Source organism: Oryctolagus cuniculus, unplaced genomic scaffold (genome assembly GCF_964237555.1).
Source record: "Oryctolagus cuniculus unplaced genomic scaffold, mOryCun1.1 SCAFFOLD_122, whole genome shotgun sequence".
NCBI classification, from domain to species: Eukaryota; Metazoa; Chordata; class Mammalia; order Lagomorpha; family Leporidae; genus Oryctolagus; species Oryctolagus cuniculus.
In genome coordinates this window covers 117,160-138,393 of record NW_027208225.1, presented here as the reverse complement: position 1 = coordinate 138,393, position 21,234 = coordinate 117,160, and the positions used below count along the sequence as shown (strand labels likewise).

The 21,234-nt window shown below is 41.8% G+C and overlaps 1 protein-coding gene and 1 pseudogene across 3 annotated transcripts in view; one reads left to right on the top strand and one right to left on the bottom strand.

Moving 5' to 3' along the window:
- LOC127485706 (protein transport protein Sec24B) overlaps positions 1-21,234 on the bottom strand; it is a 150,175-nt gene that overhangs the window by 42,200 nt on the left and 86,741 nt on the right. The gene's annotated exons all lie outside the window — the stretch shown is intronic.
- LOC100342096 (coiled-coil domain-containing protein 8-like) lies at positions 1,126-3,047 on the top strand (annotated as a pseudogene).

Sequence of the window (21,234 nt, the reverse complement as noted above, 5' to 3'; positions counted from 1 at the left end):
AGATAATTGAAAATGAATCTTGATGTGAATGGGATAGAAGAGGAAGTGGGAGATGGGATGGTTACGGGTCAGATGGTGGTTATGGGAGGAAAAAGCTGCTATAATCCAAAAGTTGTACTTTGGAAATTTATGTTTATTAAAAAAAAGAAGCATCTCAAAAAACAGAGTAAAAGATAATAAGGCAAACTTTGCCTAACCATAAACACTCACCATTATATTGACCCAAAGCTGGCTGTAAAACAATAAATACATACTAGGAGCTTTAAAAAGGAAATTCTTAAAAAGAAAAAAAAAAGAAATTCTTGGACCAATAGAGTATATTATTCCTTTTAAATCTAGTATATATTTAAATTGTTTTATACATGTGAGTTTTAAATTGAAAGGCAGAGAGACGGATCATGCATCCACTGGTTCATTTCCAAAATCTCCCAAAAGCCAGGACTAGGCTAGGCCAAGGTCTTGAACCATCACCTGCTGAACGACTGTAGCAACACTGAAACCGAGGCACTCAGACACAGGACACAGGCATTCCAAGCAACCTCTTCACCGCTATGCTAAATGTTAACCCCAGATTATTCTTTTAAAAAACTAGTTATTTTGCCTCATTTTCACTATACATATTTACCTTATAAATGCTCTTTTAGGTTTCTAACAAATAAAGAAACAGAAACACCTGTCAGCAAAATTCCACTTCTTATCAAGGGGCTGATATTTTTTCTCAGATGACAAAAATATAAATTTTCAGACTACAGATAACTACTTTTATTGCTTTATTCTGTTAAATTTCACTTTAAGATTAATTTATTTAAGAGTTATACACAGGGCTGGGAGGTGGGAGGTGCAGCAAGGTCAGGCGGAGCCTGGCGGCAGCCAGCCTTGGGAACGGGAGACCCTCCCGCGGGCGCTGGGCCACATTGAATAGCCTCGGCCTGGCCGTCTTTGTCCGCCGAGTCCGCTCTCCAGTTCCCAGCCACATCCCTGGTGCCTGGGGCGGGAGGGAGCCGGTGCGCCCCGGCCGACTTGGCGTAGCCTTCGAGGCTCGAGGCTCCGGACCCACGTCTCTGGGTGGGCCTGTGCGCTGCCTCCTCCCCAGCGTCGGGGTGAGCAGGATCTGGGCACGCCCTGGGCTTGCTGTGGGCGAGGAGCCCGCCTGGTCCCTGGCTCCCCTACCTCTGCTCCAAGACCCGAGGCTGCTGGTAGTTTGTTCGGGCTCTTGGCCCGCAGGCCCGAGACCACCCTGGATATCTTAAAGACCCTGGAGAAGAGCCACGTGGGGGGCTGGTTCCCCTGGGGCTTCCTGCTGTCCCCCGACAGCCTGATCCTCTGGAGCGTCCCAGACTCCTGCAAGGATGTGGACTTGGACCTGCTGGTGGAGGCCCTGAAGCCGGTGGGAACCTTTAAGAAGATCTGCAAGGTGTTCCGCCGCGAGGAGGACTCCATGGTGGGGATGCTGCAGATCGGGGAGCATGTGGACCACCTGCTCATCCCCCGGGAGATCCGGCTGGCCGGGGCCGTCTGGAGGGTCATCTCCAAGCCGGCCACCAAGGAGGCGGAATTCCGGGAGCGGCTGACCCAGTTCCTGGAGGAGGAGGGTCGCACCCTGGAGGACGTGGCGCGTCTCATCGAGAAGAGCACCCCGCACCCGCCGCAGCCCCCCAAAAGGCCCAAGGAGCCCCGAGTGAGGATGCGCGTCCCGCAGATGGCCACGCCGCCGCCGCGGCTGGTCGTGGGCACCTACGACAGCAGCAACGCCAGCGACAGCGACTTCAGCGACGTCGAGGCGTGCAGAGCCCAGGCCGCCAGGGGCGCGCCGCGGCCGGAGGGTGCGCAGGATGCCGGTCAGCTGCCTAGGCAGCAAGTTCCTGGGCAGCGACGCAGAGAGCGAGGACGACGAGGAGCTGGTGGAGGCCTTCCTGCGGCGCGGGGAGAAGCAGCCCAGCGCGCAGCCCGCGCGCCGCCGCGTCGCTGTGCCCGTGCCCGTGCCCGTGCCCGTGGTGGAGGACAACCCGGGGCCGCCGCTGTCCAGGGCCGACTGGTGGCGAGAGTATGTCGGCTGCGTGTCCTGGGGGAGGCTGAAGCAGAGGGTGAAGGGCTGGGCGCCCAGGGCCAGCCCCAGGCTGGGCGAGGCCAGGAGGGCCTCCACTGAGGGTGTGGAGCCAGAGTGCGCTGGTGGCGGCGGCGGCCATGGGGAGGCGGGCATCGTGGAGGGGCGCCCAGGCCCAGGCGGTGGAGGCCCAGGATCACCTGGGCCTCCTTCCGCCTCCTTCGGAGGGCGGGGGCAGGCGTCCTGGCTGACCAGGGGGCAGGGGCTGCAGAAAATCAGAGGGCAGAGGCCATGGCTGACCAGGCAGCAGGGGTTTTAGATAACCAGAGGGTAGAGGCCGTAGCTGACCAGGGAGTGGCAGCTGCAGATAATCAGAGGGCAGAGGCCATAGCTGACCAGGGGAAGAAGGTGCAGATAATCAGAGGGCAGAGGCCATGGCTGACCAGGGGGTGGCAGCTGCAGATAATCAGAGGGCAGAGGCTGTAGCTGACCAGGGGGCAGGGCTTTAGATAACCAGAGGGCAGAGGCCTCAGCTGATCCAGGGGAAGAAGGTGCAGATAGTCAGGGAGCAGAGGCCTCAGCTAATCCAAGGGCAGGGGCTGTAGGTAGTCAGAGGGCGGAGGCCTCAGCCATCCAGGAAGCTGAAACTCCACCTTCCCTGGGAGCCACAGGGTCCGTGCCAGGAGCCAGGGCCGGCAAACCGGTCAAGACCGTGAGATTCCAGACCCCTGGACGCTTCTCCCGGTTTCGCAAGCGCTGGAGAGGCTTCTGGAACAGCCCCCGGCTGTCAGTCCTGCCCAAGAGAGGCCCCCGGGCAGGGGAGGCCAGGAGCCTCCGGGTGCTGAGGGCGGGGGCCAGGGCGGTGGGGGGGCAGGGGAGCGAGAGCAGGAAGCCCAGCTGTGAGGGGGGCTCAGGCGGGCACCTCGGGGAGCCTGGCGGAGGGCCCCCTCGCGCCCGCCCTCCGCCCCTGAGCCGCTTCCCTTTCTCTCATGCATTGGTTTAAAAAAAAAAAAAAAAAACTCCGTGTAGCAACCCAGGGAATGTAAAGAAGCCCAGACTGTGGGGCTGCCTCGCCCATGTCTCATGGCGTCCTCAATGCGGTTCTAGGTGCTCAGCCGCAGACGGAGCGAATTCGCTCCTTTCCCTGGTTCCCTCTCGCCCGCCTGTGTCACGTGGGCAGCCTCCTTGAACTTGAACCGAGGCTTTGAGCCAACAAGCAAATAAAAATGCTTATGAGTCCAAAAAAAAAAAAAAAGAAAAAGAAAAGAAAGAAAGAAAAAAAAGAGTTATACACAGAGAAGACAACACAAATAGAAGAGAGAGATCGGGGCCGGCATTGTGGCATAACAGGTAAAGCCACCGCCTGCAGTGCCAGCATCCCATATGGGCACCAGTTCAAGTTCCAGCTGCTCCACTTCTGATCTAGCTCTCTGCTGTGGCCTGGGAAAGCAGAGGAGGATGGCCCAGGTCCTTGGGCCCCTGCACTCATATAGGAGACACGGAAGAAGCTCCTGGCTTCAGATCAGTGCAGCTCTGGCCATTGCAGCCATCTGGGAAGTGAACCAGTGGATGGAAGACCTCTCTCTCTCTCTCTGCCTGGCTCTGACTTTCCAATAAACAAATAAATCTTTAAAAAAAAAATGAAGAGAGGGATCTTCCATCCTCTGGTTCACTATACAAATGGCTGCAAAGGCCAGGGCTGGGCCAGACCAAAGCCAGGAGCCTGGAGCTTCATCCAGGTCTCCCACGTAGCTGTAGGGGTTCAAGCTGCTTTTTTAGGTACATTAGCAGAAAGCTGGATCAGAAGTGGAGCAGCCGGCACCCAAACCAGTGCCCATGTGGGATGCAGCTGTCTCAGGCAGCGGCTTAACCCGCTATGCCATTATGCCAGCCCCAAATTTCACTACTTTGCTGTTATGAATTTTTCAAAGTAGATTCTGATCTCAGGATATATCAGCTTAAAATTATTTTTAATTAAATAATTTTATTTGTTTGAAAGGCAGAACATCAAAGAGAAAAGGAGGAAGAGGCAGAGAGAAATTTTCCATCCACCGATTCACTTCCCAGAGAGGCAACAGATGTAAAAACCAGAGAGCCAGAAACAATCCAAGTTTCCCAGGAGGGTGGCAAGAACCCAATTATTTGAGCCATCACGATTGCCTCCCAGAGTATGCATCAGTACAAAGCTAGAATTGTGAGTAGAGTCAGAACTTGAACCCAGGTGCCCTAATCTGCAGGACGAATATCTTAAATACCATCTTAACCATTAAGCCAAATACTTGCTCCCTATACAATATTTATTTTCCTGGCTAATAAAAACACCTACGGGTTTTTGTCTTAATGTTATATGTTGAGGTTTTATTGATACTATTTGTAAAAGCAATTGCTCATTCTTATTAGATAAACTTTAACATCTCAATTTTTAAACTTATGAGATATATTTTGTCCTGTATTTTAGTTCTTCAATTTAAAAAGCATGGCATTCAAGCTATAATCTATTTAAATGACATACTAGTCAAAAAATTACACTGGATGGATAGATTCCATAAAAGGAATACACGGATCCAAATAATAAAAAGCTACCCTACTTCAAATGAATATACTTTTGGAAATCTGAAGTTAAATGAGTTAAAGTAATAAAAATATAACCACTATAATTGAAAAGTTATACTTTCAAAATTTGTATTAAATAAAAGAAAAAAATGAAAATATAATGATTTGAAATTCAAGTATTTTCTTGTTAGCTATAAACAACTTCCATTCAAATTAATAGTTTTCCTCTGAATAGTTAACATTAAAATAGTCTAATTTAGTAATATACCATAAGGAAGACAAAATGTATTTAACTGATGGAAATAAAAGAAAATTCATTTCAGCTGAAACATCTGAATGAAATGAGAATTTATTACAAATTATCTTTAAGAAAAAAAGTTTTCTGTTTAACTGTAACAAGTTAGATAAAGTGTAGATTTTAAAAGAAGTATTGGGCTTACATTTATGGTCAACCAATTTTTGACAAGGTATCAAGATTTTTTTTTTAAAGAGAGAAAAGGAGAAGCAGAGAGAGAGAGACAGAGAAACAGAGACAGAGAGACAGAGACAGAGACAGAGGTCTTCCATCTGCTAGTTCATTCACCAACTGGCCACAATGGCCAGAGCTGTGCTGATCTGAAACCAGGAGCCAGTAGCTTCTTTCGGGTCTCCCATGCAGGTGCAGGGGCCATCTTCCACTGCTTTCCCAGGCCATAGCAGAGAGTTGGATCGGAAGTGGAGCAGCCAGGACTTGAACTAGCACCCATGTGGGATGCCGGCACTGAGGCGGTGGCTTTACCCACTAGGCGACAGTGCCAGCCACTCATGAGGAAATCAGAGTATCAACAAACATTTCTGAGACAACTGATGATTCACAAGCCAAAAAAAAAAAAAAAAAAAAAAAACACACAACAACAAAAACACTTCATCTTTTACAATGTAAGAAGAAATTCAAAATGTCTCATAGATCTAAGTGTAATAGCTAAAACTACATAACTTTAAAGAAGAAAAAAAAAGAACAAAGCTTCATGGCCATGGATTCAGAAAAAAAAAAAGATATAAAACCAGAACCAGATGCAACAAAGGGGAAAATAGACAAACTAGACATCATCAAAACCATCACTAGAAAGTGAAAACAGCAGGCTGATGTTGTGGTGTAGTAGGTAAAGCTGCCTGAAGTGCCAGCATCCCAAATGGGCACTGGTTCAAGTCCCAGCTGCTCCACTTCTGATCCAGCTCTCTGCTATGGCCTGGGAAAGCAGTAGAAGATGGTCCTAGTCCTTGGGCCCCACACCTGCATGGGAGAGCCGGAGGAAGCGCCTGGCTTCGGATGGTTGAACCTCCAGCCCTTGCGGCCAACTGGGGAGTGAACAAGCAGACTGGAAGATCTGTCTGTCTGTCTGTCTCTCTCTCTCTCCCTCCTTCTCTTTCTTTATGTAACTCTTTCAAATAAATAAATCATTTTTTTTGACAGGCAAAGTTAGACAGTGAGAGAGAGAGAGACAGAGAGAAAGGTCTTCCTTCCATTGGTTCACCCCCTAAATGGCTGCTAGGGCCGGCACACTGTGCCGATCTGAAGCCAGGAGCCAGGTGCTTCCTCCTGGTCTCCCATGTGGGTGCAGGGACCAAGCACTTGGGCCATCCTCCACTGCCTTCCCGGGCCACAGCAGAGAGCTGGACAGGAAGAGGGGCAACTGGTACAGAATCCGGCACCCCAACCGGGACTAGAACCCGGTGTGCCGGTGCTGCAAGGCAGAGGATTAGCCACATGAGCTGCGGCGCCAGCCAATAAATAAATCTTAAAAAAAAAAAAAAAGAAAATGAAAACACAGCCCACAGAATGGAAGAAAATATTTGTTAATCATTTATCCGTAAAGGGACTTGAACCCAAAATATATAAAGAACTCCTAACAATAATAAAAAAGATAGATAATCCAATTTAAAAATGGGCAAAAAATTTGAATAGACACTTCCCCAAGGTATACAGATAAGCCAAAAAGTACCTCAAAAGATGCTCACTGCAACAAAGAACTCAATTTCCTTGCAAGTGATGACACCACAATGATTTGGAGTTCTCTTTGTGCTTGGAAGCAGCTTTTCTTGCTGTACGTTGTCACGATGATTTTTTAATGTAATATTTACTATGGCTTTTCTATGATTCTAGCAGTCCCCTTTACATTTTTTTGATATAAGATTTAGATTTTGTTTTGACCATATTTTGAGACTAATCCTGTTTATTACTTTGTTTTTCTAACCATTAACAATACTTATCTGAAATATAACAGTAGATACAATAATATTGTTTTCAAATACTGTATGTTAGACACATTGGTAAACCCTTTTTATGTGGATTTTTGTATTTTAAGTCCGAAAATATCCCAAAGGGAAAAAATACTATTTTTTAAAATTTTTTTAAAAAAATTTGACAGAGTTACAGAAAGTAAGAGGGAGAGACAGAGAGAAAGGCCTGCCCTCCATTGGTTCACTCCCCAAATGGCTGCCATGGCTGGCATTGCGCTGATCTGAAGCCAGGAGCCAGGTGCTTCCTCCTGGTCTCCCATGCGGGTGCAGTAGCCCAAACACTTGGGCCACAGCAGAGAGCTGGACTGAAAGAGGAGCAACTAAGACTAGAACCCGGCGCCCATATGGGATGCTGGCACCTCAGGCAGAGGATTAATCAAGTAAGCCACGGTGCCAGCCCCCCCAAAATACTATTATTAATATCCAAATTTGGCCTGTAGAAACATTAAAGCTTTGAAACAGAATGCAGGCCACAGCTATGGTGTAGCAAGTAAAGCTACCACCTGCAGTGCCGGCATTCCATATGGACGCAGGTTAGAATCCCAGCTTTTCCACTTCCAATCCAGCCCTCTGCTATGATTTGGGAAAGCAGAAGATGGCCCAAACACTTGGGCACCTGCACCCACGTGGGAGACCAGGAAGAAGCTCCTGGCTCTGGATGGGGGCAGTTCTGGCCATTGCAGCCATCTGGGGAAGATTCTCTCTCTCTCTCTCTCTCTCTCTCTCTCTCTCTCTCTAATTCTGCCTTTCAAATAAATGAATAAATAATAATAAAAAAGAAATGAAAAATAATGCAATGAGTCTCCAGAATGTCAACTTGGTTACAGATGGGCTCTGACATGCCAGAAATCTAGTTATGTGCAAATCACATAGTATCTGCATTGCCAAAGCTAGTAAGGTAGTAGAGCCAGGTTTGTTTAGACATGCAGCAAAATCTTTTCTCAATTGCCAGTAAGAGAATTGAGGAACACTCAACTCTTTAGGATAAATTTTGTAACAAGGTTTGTTGTGTTTGACAAGATTTTGATTTGGGACCTCTTCAGTATTTTGTTGATTTAAAATGTAACTTATTGTTGGGGGCATTAGTAAAATATGTGACTAAATACTAAGATTCAATTCCGCAGAATCGGTTGGTGCCTTTTGTTTGTTTGTTTTTGTTTTTTAGCTAAACTTGCTCTCCACGGCAGTTCAAAAAAGGGAAGCCCTGTGAACGTTCTAAACTCTATCCAAATTCAAGACAATCCATCCTCTGTTGCCTCCATGCATTTTAGATTTTGATATAATTTGTCACTCTGTCATATCCTTGTTCAAATTAATGCAGTCTGTATTCTCTCAGCTCTTATGCCAGAAGCCACATATGTCTCCTAACTTCAGGGAAATGTTGGTATACACTCTTACTCAATGAACTGTTTCTGAACTTTTAATGGTTTGAATTTGATATGTACGTCACTAAATTTCATCCTCTTCATTAAAAAAAAAAATCACCTCTTATCCAGATATGTAAGCCTAATGGCCAAACTGGCACCACAATTTTTATGGGAGTTTTATCTAATGAGATCATAATAAGCTCTACGATTTAAATCTAAAATAGATATTGGTTTAGTATTAAAGTGATAGTTTTTTTGTCCTTTATAATATTCACGGCCAACATAGGTTCCTAGTTCTAATCCCTCTGTCAGACTCCAGATGACTCACCATTTCTGTTCTCTGGACTGGATATATCTAATGGTCTTCAGTAATGTCCACCTGGTTCTAAGTAGAATCTGACTCACCACTTCTAAGTTTCTGGGAACTAGTGGCAAACTATGTTAAACTGAGTTAACATAAACTTTCCCTCCCTGGGGAAATAGTCTCTGATATTCAGTTGGAATGCTGTAGGTATAAAAACATGTAAGCCAGTCTGGAAGACATATATATTTTATTTGAAGGGGGGGGAGGAAAGAGAGAATGAATGAGAGTGAATCTTCTATTTGCTCTTTCACTCCCCAAACGGCCCCAAGGGCCAGAGCTGGGCCATTCTGAAGCCAGGAACTTCTTCTGGGTCTCCCACATGGGTGCAAAGGCCCAAGGACTTGGGCCATCCTCTGCTGGTTTTCCTGGCTGTTAGTAGAGAGCTAGATTGGAAGTGGAGCAGCTGAGAAGTGAACCGGCACCCATATGGGATGCCAGTGCCACAGGAGGCAGTTTTACCCCCTATGCCACAGTGCTAGCCCCTGAATTTATAGAAATATCAGATCATAATAAACTAAAACTAGAAGGAACTAAGCAGATAACCTATAAATCTGTTGTTTTACAGGTGTTAGAATGAAGGGCACAGAAGCTGTTGACATGACTCGATTTTTCTAGTCCAGCGTACTTTCCACTAATGCAGTTTCTCACTTTTCAGAAGCCTGTATGCTGTAGTTTCTGTCAATGGTCACACAGAAAACACATTTTTTAAAAGGTACAAGAAAAGAGTAAAAATAAATATTTTAAGTCTTTAAATACTAGTATTTTTATATATTTTTAAAATTGTATTTAAGGTATGCAAATTCCATGTATTTCCCATATGCAGATTCAGAACATAGAGATACTTCCCACCCTTCACTTCCTCCCTCCCACACACCAACCCTTCTTCATCCTCCCTCTCCTATTCCCACTCTTAATTGTTACAAAGATCTATTTTCAATTTGCTTAATACTGTAAGGTTAACCCTACACTAATTAAAGAATTCAACAAATAGTATGAAACAAAACAAAACAAAACAAAACAAAACACTGTTCAGTCTCCAGTCCATATTACTGGCTTCTTCCTCCTTCTCCTCTCCATCATCTCTACTCCTTGCCTCCTCAAAAGAGACAGAAAGGTGGGCGCGGTTTTCAGTTGCCCATTTTATTTCTCCTATGCCATGCTCTTATTTCCATTAACTCTTGCTGTCATTCTCCATAAGTTAAAGAGGAAATGATCCATCCTAGCACAAGTAGCCTCTTATCTTTAGTTTACCAATGCCTGAAGGAAAAAGCCGAGGTTTCCCTAAAGTCCTAGTAGAGATAACTCTAGTTCCTTTTTGAGGCCACCTTCTATATGACAAAATGAAACCATAAAATGCCAAGTCAGCTTCTGATAAATCAATTTTTGGCAATCTAGTAAACAAAGTCATGTTAAATAAAAATAGTACATTTTTGTTATTATATTATAATCTCCTGAGCAATATTTGGTCATACTTATTTGTTCAATAATGATAGAAAATAAATAATATATAGATATGCTAATCAGAGAACAGGGTAGGAGGATATCATTTATCGCCTTCCTTCTAATCTAATAAAGGCAATAAATCCAACTCACAGCCATCAATTGTTTTGTGTCATCAATCAATTGAGTCTTTGTTTATTCTATATGGAGAAAATGCAGTCAAAAAAGAAAAAAAAACCACGCCCCACACGCACTATGAGAAAATCTCTCTTCTCTGGAAGACATTTAGGATGATGTCAGACATTTGAACTGTGGTTCTTTTATTGGTTCATTACACTTCATTTTAAAGATTAACTGATTTTGCTCTTCAGTGAACCCATATTTCTGTATCTGAAGATTTCTTGAGATTAAGCAGACATCTAGTTCACTTTAGGTACTTGTGGTTTATCTCAACTGATGAGATATTCAGATATAATTCTACATAACATGATTTCATGAAGAAAAGCAATTCAAACTAGACAGAAAACTATCCAAAAGATTTTACACCAGACATCCTGTGGTTCCCCTCATGGAATGTAGAAAATTTTAATGTCAGTTTTTCATGAAGATTTGAAGACTGGATAAATTCTCTCATGCATCAAGTATGGTAATAATATCTTTACTATCATACACATAGTACTACTGTGGTGAGTGGACTGTCTTTTCATAAATGCACAGAAATGTATTTTATTACTAAGATCAAATAAACCTCAAACAGATAATGTTACCAAGATTATGACAACAGAAAAAAGTTCAGAAGTCCTTTATTGAACCTAAAGTTTGGAAACTAAATGCAAATTGTTTTAAAGCCCGTGGGAACAACTTCCTTTCCTTTGAGTAATCAAACATGATTTGTTCCCTATAATATCATTTCACCACTTTCAGTGTTACATTATTTGTGAGGTTTCTGCATTTATAATTCCCTGGAAAGAATAGGTGGACAAATATCTTACTGGTAGATGTGAATATTTTTCCAGAAAATTTTATGATTGAAATATGGAATTAAGACTAAGTAATGTGCAAGCTACACATGTAGGTAAGTCTTTAAACCTCAAACTTCCCAGGAACCATGCATTACTCAACCCAGTACAGTATTTTACCCATATCAAGTACTAAATAATTTACTAATAATTGATAAAAACCAAAAAAAAATACAACCTTATATTACACACCAGTTTTCCCTGAAAAATCAAGGTAGGTTCAAAATTTTTCATATTTGCCTAATCACCATTAAATCACAGGATGATAATTCATGCATTTTCCCTCAAATGCATTCTGGACATGTCCCTTCAGCTCATACAATCAGTACTTCTAGGGGCCATATCTAAGCACTAAGCTGGTTTGAAACAGCAATGGGTGAAATCATTGTTTTCAAGAGTCTATGGAAACACATCTAACCCAGCAAGCTTTTGCTGAACTTAAAACACATTTTCAATAATCACAAAACTTACTCATACTTATTTCAACAAAAAAGATTAGAAAGCAATTGAGACACAACCATTTTAACACTGCTGTAATTTTAAATGATACGGTTTCTGACTCTCAGATTCGTGAGGGCATTGGCAATGCTGGCAGTAAAGAAACCAGTTCATACCTTGCAGGTTCAGCGATCCATGCCCGTGCTACTAAAGATGTATCTATTGCAGCCTTCCTTTCACTGACCAACCTACAAAATGGACAGGCTCATGATATGTGAAATGCAAATACCTTGTTATTCAATAACTATATCTTAATGTATCTAATATCTTGATGTTATAAATGTTAAAAATTTTGTAAGTCAAAAACAAACAAAAATCTCAAATTTTATAAGGATGCAAGTATGAGCTACAACTGCTGCTATTATAGCCTGAATGTGATACAGGAAAAAAGGGGCTGCAAATGTCAGCATAAGAGGCCCAAGTGCTTCAAGAAAAACTAATAAAATATTGAAATAAAATTAATCATTAAATGTTTTTGTAATTATAATTATGTCTTATAATTCAAATAGTGTGTTCCAAATAACTTTTTTCTTTAAGCTCAATTCTAATACTTTGTAACAGTTGAAGAATTGTATTTTTTTAGAATCTGGTTTTCAGAGAAACTTGATGCTATGGTGAGATTTCATTGCCACTGCAATAGTGTTAAATGGTGGGGCCTTCAAGAGATGACTAATGATAGGCCCTGTGAATGGATCAATGCCATTGGCTCTTGATAAAAAGAATAAACTCAGCCCTACTCTCTTCTTTGGGTGCATGTACTCTCACCACCTGAGAGCTTTCACCATATTATATACAGCAGAGGGCCCTCACCAGATGCAGCTGCCCTGATGTTGGCCTTCCCAGCCTCCAGAACTGGGAGCCAAATAAGGTTTTCTTTGTAATTCCCACAGCCTGTAGTATTGGTATGGCAGCAGAAACTGGACAAAGGCACTTGATAAACTAAGTTTAATGCTAATCATCTTTTGGGCCCCTAGTAAATATTTGTAAGAAGTTATAGTGACAATAATAAGCTATTTAATTCTCATAATCAACTTAATAATTACTATATTTCTGTATTTTTAGCTTCTATGTTCCATCTCCCTTTACTTTAATGCTCAACATGGGATTTAAAATTCTTATTTCACACACCAAGTCAACTGTTTCCTCAGTGACCCAGGAGGTCGTATTGACTTCACAGCTATAAACCAGACATATTCTCAAAGGAGGGTGTGTCAGTCCTGGGCTCGAGATAAGTAAATCTATATTACCAAATGGAAAAAATGCATTGTTTTAAATAACTACAAACCTACACTATTGTCTCCAATAATTCTGTCTTATATACATCTGGAAGAAAATGTGCTGAGTTTCACTGTTTTTTTTTTTTTCTTTTAAATGTCCAAATCAAATTGATTCCCTAACAGTAACTGTGAGTGGTATGAGTCCAAAAGTTTGGTTTTTTTTAGAGGTATGGATGGGATCAGGAAAGTCGATCCTATTCCTTTAGCTGTATCACAACAAACTCAAAGAGGCCAAGAATCCATCCTGAGAAGTGGATTGTAGCATCTTTTCTGAAGGATGATGTAAGTCTATAACATTATCAGCAACTGTTCCTTTATTGCCAGGATAAATCTCATGCTGAAACTTAATTTTTAATTTTCTGGTATCTAAAAGAGATGAAAACTAAAATGATTCTATCATAAATATTTGCATCTTTCAAATCTATATTAGCCATTAGGACACAAATGCAATCTTACCCCAAAATAATGATAGCTATTCTAATACATCTACTATAACCAGGAAGTCTTCAAACCTTTTTATTTGAAAGGCAGAGTTGGGGTGAGGGGAGAGAGAAGAGGGAAAATAGAAGGAGGAAGGGAGAGAAGGGGGGAGAGATTTTATTTTTAAAGACTTATTTATTTATTTGAGAGGTAGAGTTAGAGAGAGGGAGAGGCAGAGAGAAAGGTCTTGTATCTACTGGTTCACTCCCCAAATGGCCATAACAGCCTGAGTTGAGCTGATCTGAAGCCAAGAACCAGGTGTTTCTTCTGGGTCTCCCACATGGGTACAGGGGCCCAAGCACTTGGGCCATCTTCCACTGCTTTCCCATTAGCACAGCACTGGATCAGAAGAGGAGCAGCCAGGATATGAACTGGTGCCCATATGGGATCCCGGTGCTGCAGGTGTTGGCTTTATCCACTATGCTACAGTGTCAGCCCCAGAGAGAGAGATCTTGTATCCACTGGTTCATTCCCCAAATGGTCACAAAGGCTGTGGCTCAACCAGGCCAAAGCCAGGAGCCACGAACTCCATGTAGGTCTGCCACATGTGGCAGGGTTTTAGGCACTTGGGCCATCTTCCATCACTTTCCCAGGCACGTTAGCAGGGACCTGCATCAGAAGTAGAGCAGCCAGGAATCCAGCAGGTGCTCATATGGGATGCTGCTGTCTCAGGCAACATAACCCACTTTGCCACAACACCAGCTCCTTAGGCCTCAATCTTATTCTTAATTCTGCTCTTAAGAAGCCATACTACAGGGGTGGGCATTTGGCACAGCAGTTAAGATGCCACTTGGGATATCCATATCCCATATCACAGTGCCTGAGTTGTGATGCCATCTTCACTCCTAATTCAACCTTACTGCTAATTGAACCCTGAATTGGGTTCCTGGTTCCTGGGCCTCTGGGGAATGAACAATGCACTGGAGGTCTCTCCCTCTATTTCTCCCTGATCGCTCTCAAATAATACCATTTTTAAAAAGAATATGGAAATTTGGGATATATTTAAGAGCATAATTTAAGAGCACAGAAATTTGGGGGTACATTTTTACTAGAGAACATTAGAACTTATTACATTCCAACTTAACCTACTGAACTACTTATGATGGTTCTATGTCCTGAATACTGACTTTAGAACCTGAAATTCCCAAAGCTTGAGGATGTAGGTAAGTAGTGGGTGAGAGTTTCTAACAACTGCTAACACCAAAAAACAAGTCAGAAAAGATTCCTGAAAGAGTATGAGGCACATCCCCCCAACCTTGATCTTAAGAGAGAAATTTCATTGTGTTTTTGATCATAAAATAAACTGTGTTTTGCAAACTATCCTCTCTACTGTATTTATCAGTTAGGGCTTATTAATCAGCCTACTGTCTAAGAAAATGTCTTTTTTCTAGCAGGGCCTCAAAGTGTTAAATGATGAGAGTCCCATATTCACTAGGAAATTATGTCTTTTCAACCACAGATAGCGTACCAACTAGTATATGACAGATGCTAAGACAGTGACATCTATACATAAAAATATGCAGATTATATATCTAAGAAGTATGTCTGTATCTACTGATTTTGAAATATAAATCTCAGAATTTATACAATACTTCCAAGTAAATACCTTAAGATGCTAAATTAAAATTTATTTTATGGCTTTATATACACTCAACTTCTGTTCTGAAATTTTTAATTGCTTTAAATATTCTCAATGCTTCTTTTATCCTTTAAGAATACATATGCCACATGAGAAACAGTGACTTTATCAGCTCTTGTCCTGACTGTTGATGTACAATGTAATACTTTATCCATTTTAGTATTTTTTTTGTTCTAGTACTATTGGTTGAACTCTGTAATTAACACACAATTATTCTTAGGTGTTTAAATTTTAACTGAAAAGTGATCCCTGTTAAATATAAGAGAGGGAATAAGAGAGGGAGGAGATGTACAATTTGGGACATGCTCAATCAGACTTGTCCCAAATGGTGGAGTTAGAAAAGTGCCTGGGAATTCCAATACAATCCCATCAAGGTGGCATGTACCAATGCCATCTCACTAGTCCAAGTGATCAATTTCAGTTCACAATTGATCACACTGATAGGTCTAAGAGTCAAAGAGATCACACAAACAAGACTAGTGTCTGCTAATACTAGCTGATAGAATCAAAAAGGGATAGAACAATCCAGCACGGGAAGCGGGATACACAGCAGACTCATAGAATGGCAGATGTCCTAAATAGCACTCTGGCCTCAGAATCAGCCCTTAAGGTATTCGGATATGGCTGAAGAGCCCATGAGAGTATTTTAGGCATGGAAAGCCAAGACACTCTGGAAAAAAAAAAAAAAAGACGACGACGACGACCACCTAAATGAAAGATCTCTGTGAGTGAGATCCCGGTGGAAAGAACGGGGACATCAAAGATGGAGGTACCTTTCTCTGAAGGGAGGAGAGAACTTCCACTTTGACTATGACCCTGTCTGAATAAGATCGAAATAGGCGAACCCATAAGGCTTCCATAGCCATAGCAACTCATGACTAGAGCCTAGGGAGATTACTGATGCCATAAACAAGAGTGTCAAATGTTAAGTCAACAACAGGAGTCACTGTTTACTCATGTGGGATTTGTCCTTAATGTGTTGTCCAATGTGAAGTAATGCTATAACTAGTACTCAAACAGTATTTTACACTTTGTGTTTCTGTGTGGGTGCAAACTGATGAAATCTTTACTTAATATATACTAAATCGATCTTCTGTATATAAATATGATTGAAGATGAATCTTGATGTGAATGGAAGGGGAGAGGGAGCAGGAGATGGGAGGGGTGCGAGTGGGGGGGAAATTATGGGGGGGAAGCCATTGTAATCCATAAACTGTACTTTGGAAGTTTAAATTTACTAAAAAAAAAAAAAGAATACATATGCCTTTTATAAATAATCACAGTTTTTGCAGGCTAGGTGATAACAGTAATAAACAGATAATATCCTCTGTTTAAAAAGAAAGGAAAAGGAAGACAAGGGGGAAAAATGACCAAATTGGCTTAGGGATATGTCATTCAGGTTTTGAACAACTCTGTTGGGCCCCGTGCTATGGCATAGTAGGTTTAACCTCCACCTGCAGTGCTGGCATCCCATAAGGGCACCAGTTCTAGTCCTATCTGCTCTACTTCCAACCCCTGCTAATGACCTAGGAAAGCAGTGGAAGATGGCCTAAGTGCTTGGGCCCCTTCACCCATGTGGGAGACTGGGAAGAGGCTCCTGGCTCTGGATAGGCCTAGCTCTGGCCATTGAGACCATTTAGAAAGTGAACCAATGCACTTACTCCTCATGTAGGATCTCTGTACTTAATGTGCTGTACATTGTGATTTAATGCTATAACTAGTACTCAAACAGTATTTTTCACTTTGTGTTTCTATGTGGGTGCAAACTGTTGAAATCTTTACTTAATATATGCTAAACTGATCTTCTGTATATAAAGAGAATCAAAAATGAATCTTGATGTGAATGGAAGCAGGGAGGGAGAGAGAAAGGGGAGGTTTGCGGGTGGGAGGGAAGTTATGGGGGGGGAAGCCATTGTAATCCATAAGCTGTACTTTGGAAATTTATATTCATTAAATAAAAGTTAAAAAAAAGAAAGTGAACCAATGGATGGTCTAAGACCTCTCTGTCTCTCCCTCTCTGTAACTCTACTTCTCAAATAAATAAAATGTAAAGAGTAGTGGTCATGAAATATAAAAAAAGGAATGATTGGAATTGACCCCTAAAATATGTGTGGAATCTTTCTGGGTCATTTAGAGAATCATATACAGAGGTCTCTTCAGTGACTGCATTGAAAGAAACAAGACTACTCATACATGTCAAAGCTTACAAGTATGTTTAAATATCACTTACCTTATCTAAAAACCTCATCCTTGAGTTTGCATAGATTTTCACATACTAGGTTTACTTATTTCATCTGTACTTCTTAGAGACTAAAAGAACTAAATCTCAGCCAAAAAATGAAAATAAAGTTATAAAATATGTTAGAAATTCATGCTTCCACCAATTCAGTAGAAAAATGAGTCAGAGTGTCGTGTAACTGGAGTATTTTTTTTTATTTTTTTATTTTTATTTTTTATTTTTTTGACAGGCGGAGTGGACAGTGAGAGAGAGAGACAGAGAGGAAGGTCTTCCTTTGCCGTTGGTTCACCCTCCAATGGCCACCGCGGCCGGCACGCTGCGGCCGGCGCACCGTGCTGATCCGATGGCAGGAGCCAGGAGCCAGGTGCTTTTCCTGGTCTCCCATGGGGTGCAGGGCCCAAGCACCTGGGCCATCCTCCACTGCACTCCCTGGCCACAGCAGAGAGCTGGCCTGGAAGAGGGGCAACCGGGACAGAATCCGGCGCCCCGACCGGGACTAGAACCCGGTGTGCCGGCGCTGCTAGGCGGAGGATTAGCCTAGTGAGCCGCGGCGCCGGCCTGGAGTATTTTTTAAAATACAGATATCTGACCCACACTTCCAGAAAATCTGATCTAATCAGCCTGCAGCGAGCCTCTGGGGAGTCTGAACTATTCATGATTCTCCAGCTGATCATGATGCAGGTGGCCTTGGACCCACACTTTGAGAATCATGGCAGTCAGCTCTCACAAAGGTTAGTCTACAATTACATAGTCACTTCAACAGCTATCTGACAACAGCTGCTGAAAATAATCTATATCGAGTAGTTCTCAGTAAATATTTAATATTGACTTGTCCTTACTAAATAGAAGAAATTTTGAGAAGAATCATTTAATTCATATATAACATTTTCAGCTATACTATGTTCAATATTAACCAAGGGTAATCTATTAATCTCAAGGAAAAATCTCAGTGTTTCCCTTCTTTCTTAGCTATTAGAGCAGGCAAAAGTGAATTTTATGATGGCTTGTTCTGCAACTGAAAACATGCTATAGCACTCTCCAGATCCAGAAGCAAAATATACAAGGACCACCCTCCCTTGACAGGCAGGGTGCACTAAGTTTCTGGCATGACCATGGGTTCCCTGGCAGTGCAGTGGTCAAGTGAGGCAAATGTGTTTCATCTTTGCTGATTTATGAACAGCCTTGGGGTAACATGCATCATTCTTTAAACAAACTGTCTCCTTAAAAGCCCAAGTGCAAGACTGACTACAATGATCATTGTTGTAAAATTAATTTACAGTATAGGTCTAAGGTAGTATTAAATTGGGAAGTGAGAATGAATGAAAACACACAACAGACATTTTAATACCTCAGGAAAAATTCCAGTAGAGACATCTGGAAAAAATACAGAATACCTTGAAGGTTGGGAGAGGTTTCCCTAGCCTTCCCTAAGGAAAACTGGATTCCTAAAAAGCTAAATTTGAAAGGCCTTCCCGATTGAGGCATTTTGTTGTGACTTTAACCACAATTTTGCCTTGTTATCTGCACAAGTGTGGTTTATAAAAAGATGGTACAAACATGAATTTGCAAGTTCTGAACTATTGTTCTGAGACGAAATACAGGGTTAAATTCCTGTAAGCCTTTGGGTCGTATTTTCACCAATCATTTAATAGATAACCTTGCATTATGCAAGTTCTGTTTAGACACCTTAAGTAGTATATTTTGCTGATTCAAGAACACTGAGCTCACCAGCAGCAGTTAACTCAGGCCTATGCAAAGCTTATCTATCACATGTAACTTCTCTGGTAAGGTACATCTCTGCCTTCTCACACTAAGGAGGGGTTGACGGCACTTCAGCACTATGTTTGGGGGTCATTTTAAAGAGCAATGGCACTGAACAGACTGGGAAAGAGACACTTGTTTACATTAATAGAGTTGAACCAAGAAGGCAGAGCATCACTTATTGGAGTATTGGCCAACACAAATTTTGTCACTCTACACATGACTGTGACCATGCCATGATACTCACTTGAGGGTTAGAATGAAAGGTTGCCAGTAGATAAGTTGCAAATACAGAATCACTGAATCATAGAGATCAACTGTCCTTTCAGCATCAAGATCATTAAAGCCATACCATCAAGGTGAAGTCCCTATCTAATTTCATACACACAGGGCTGTGTCCTTTTTCAGTGATGTAATACAATATATGACTGTACCATTAATAGTATAGTGTATAACATTTTGTTATTTTTCTCTCTTCTGCCTCATGACATGTCATACTCCTAGTGTTGCCTTAGTTAGGGTATCTTTGCGTGTCAGAAGATGATATAAAATTTATCAAAGATATGTTAAGAGTCATATGAAGCCTATTTAAATTGTTAAAAAGCAGATAATTTATGCCAAGGTCAGGATATCAATCCAAAGGTCCTACTTCAAAAGCAGTTATTAAAAAAATTTAATGGAAAAAAGAACATTCAAATAGATTCCTTAAATCACTGACACAGAGGAGAAATGGAGTTAGGTAGTATAGAAATATTATTACCCAAAACAGAAATCCAAAACTGTTGCTAAAAACTGAAGTAAAAGTATTCATGGCCAAAGTTACTCAATATAAATGTGACACATAACTACTGTTATTCCACACTGAATACATTCTAGTATCCTAGAGCTGAATACCCCTACTTGAGCCTCATTTTTTGTGACAAACTAATCTATATATTTTATTGTAGAAGTTCTAAGATGTAGTTATTATTTAGTTCACATTCCGCATTTTACATGTATGATTTTCATGACTCCTCAGCTCAGCTTACACTAACCTCAAACTACACCACATTCTTGTAGGTAGTGTATGATATTATATATCAAAGAGGGCAAAATATCAGAGAGAAATCCAGGAAAGACAACTGCAGGAAGGCAGGGTTCTTTTTACATGACATGAGGTAAGGGATGTGATAAAAGATGAACACTGTAGCTATGCTTACTTTATCATTTTTTGACTACTATGAATTCCTTCCTGATCATCCACACTAAATATAATTTTTTTTTGACAGGCAGAGTGGACAGAGAGAAAGGTCTTCCTTTTGCCGTTGGTTCACCCTCCAATGGCTGCCGCAGCTGGCACGCTGTGGCCAGTGCACCGCGCTGATCCGATGGCAGGAGCCAGGTACTTATCCTGGTCTCCCATGGGGTGCAGGGCCCAAGCACTTGGGCCATCCTCCACTGCACTCCCTGGCCACAGCAGAGAGCTGGCCTGGAAGAAGGGCAATTGGGACAGAATCCGGAGCCCCGACCAGGACTAGAACCCGGTGTGCCGGCGCCACAAGGTGAAGGATTAGCCTAGTGAGCCGCGGCGCCGGCCACTAAATAGAATTTTATAAATGCAGCTATTCATGTTATGTATTCAAAGAGATGTTTCTTTAATGTTAAGATGCAACCCAGAACAACAGAAAAGCATGGCCTTGGACATCAGACAGACCTGATTTAAACCCAAGCCTTCCCAGTTACTAAAGGTGTGATCTTAGGAAATTAGAAACTTTCTAACCTTGTTTCCTAATGTGCAGAATAGGAAAATAAAATTCTTACATAAAATGCTTGTGTTATGAAACTAAACCGGTTAAAGTATAAACAGCATCTGAGGTAGAACTTAGCTATATACAGTATGTATAATATTCAACACACGATAATTCTTTGACACTGGGCAATGTCAAAGAATTTTGAAGTTATTATCTCAGTTTCTTGGGTTAGCCTAGATGTCACCAAAAAATCTGATTATGATTATGATTGCTGTTAATTTCACAAATCATCCAGTTCTGTATACAATTTACAGAGTAAGTTAATAAGAGAAAAATGTACCTTCAAATCAGAAGCACAAAACATCAATACTTTATCAATAAAGCCACACCATAAACGTGAGGACATATCATAATCTATGCTGACAGTTTTTCCCTCCAAGTCTTTGTCACAATATAATCCAAATTCATTATATGAACTGATTTTATAACATGCCATGATGAAAAAATAAGTGATGCAGTTAAATATTACAGTATCATTCAATA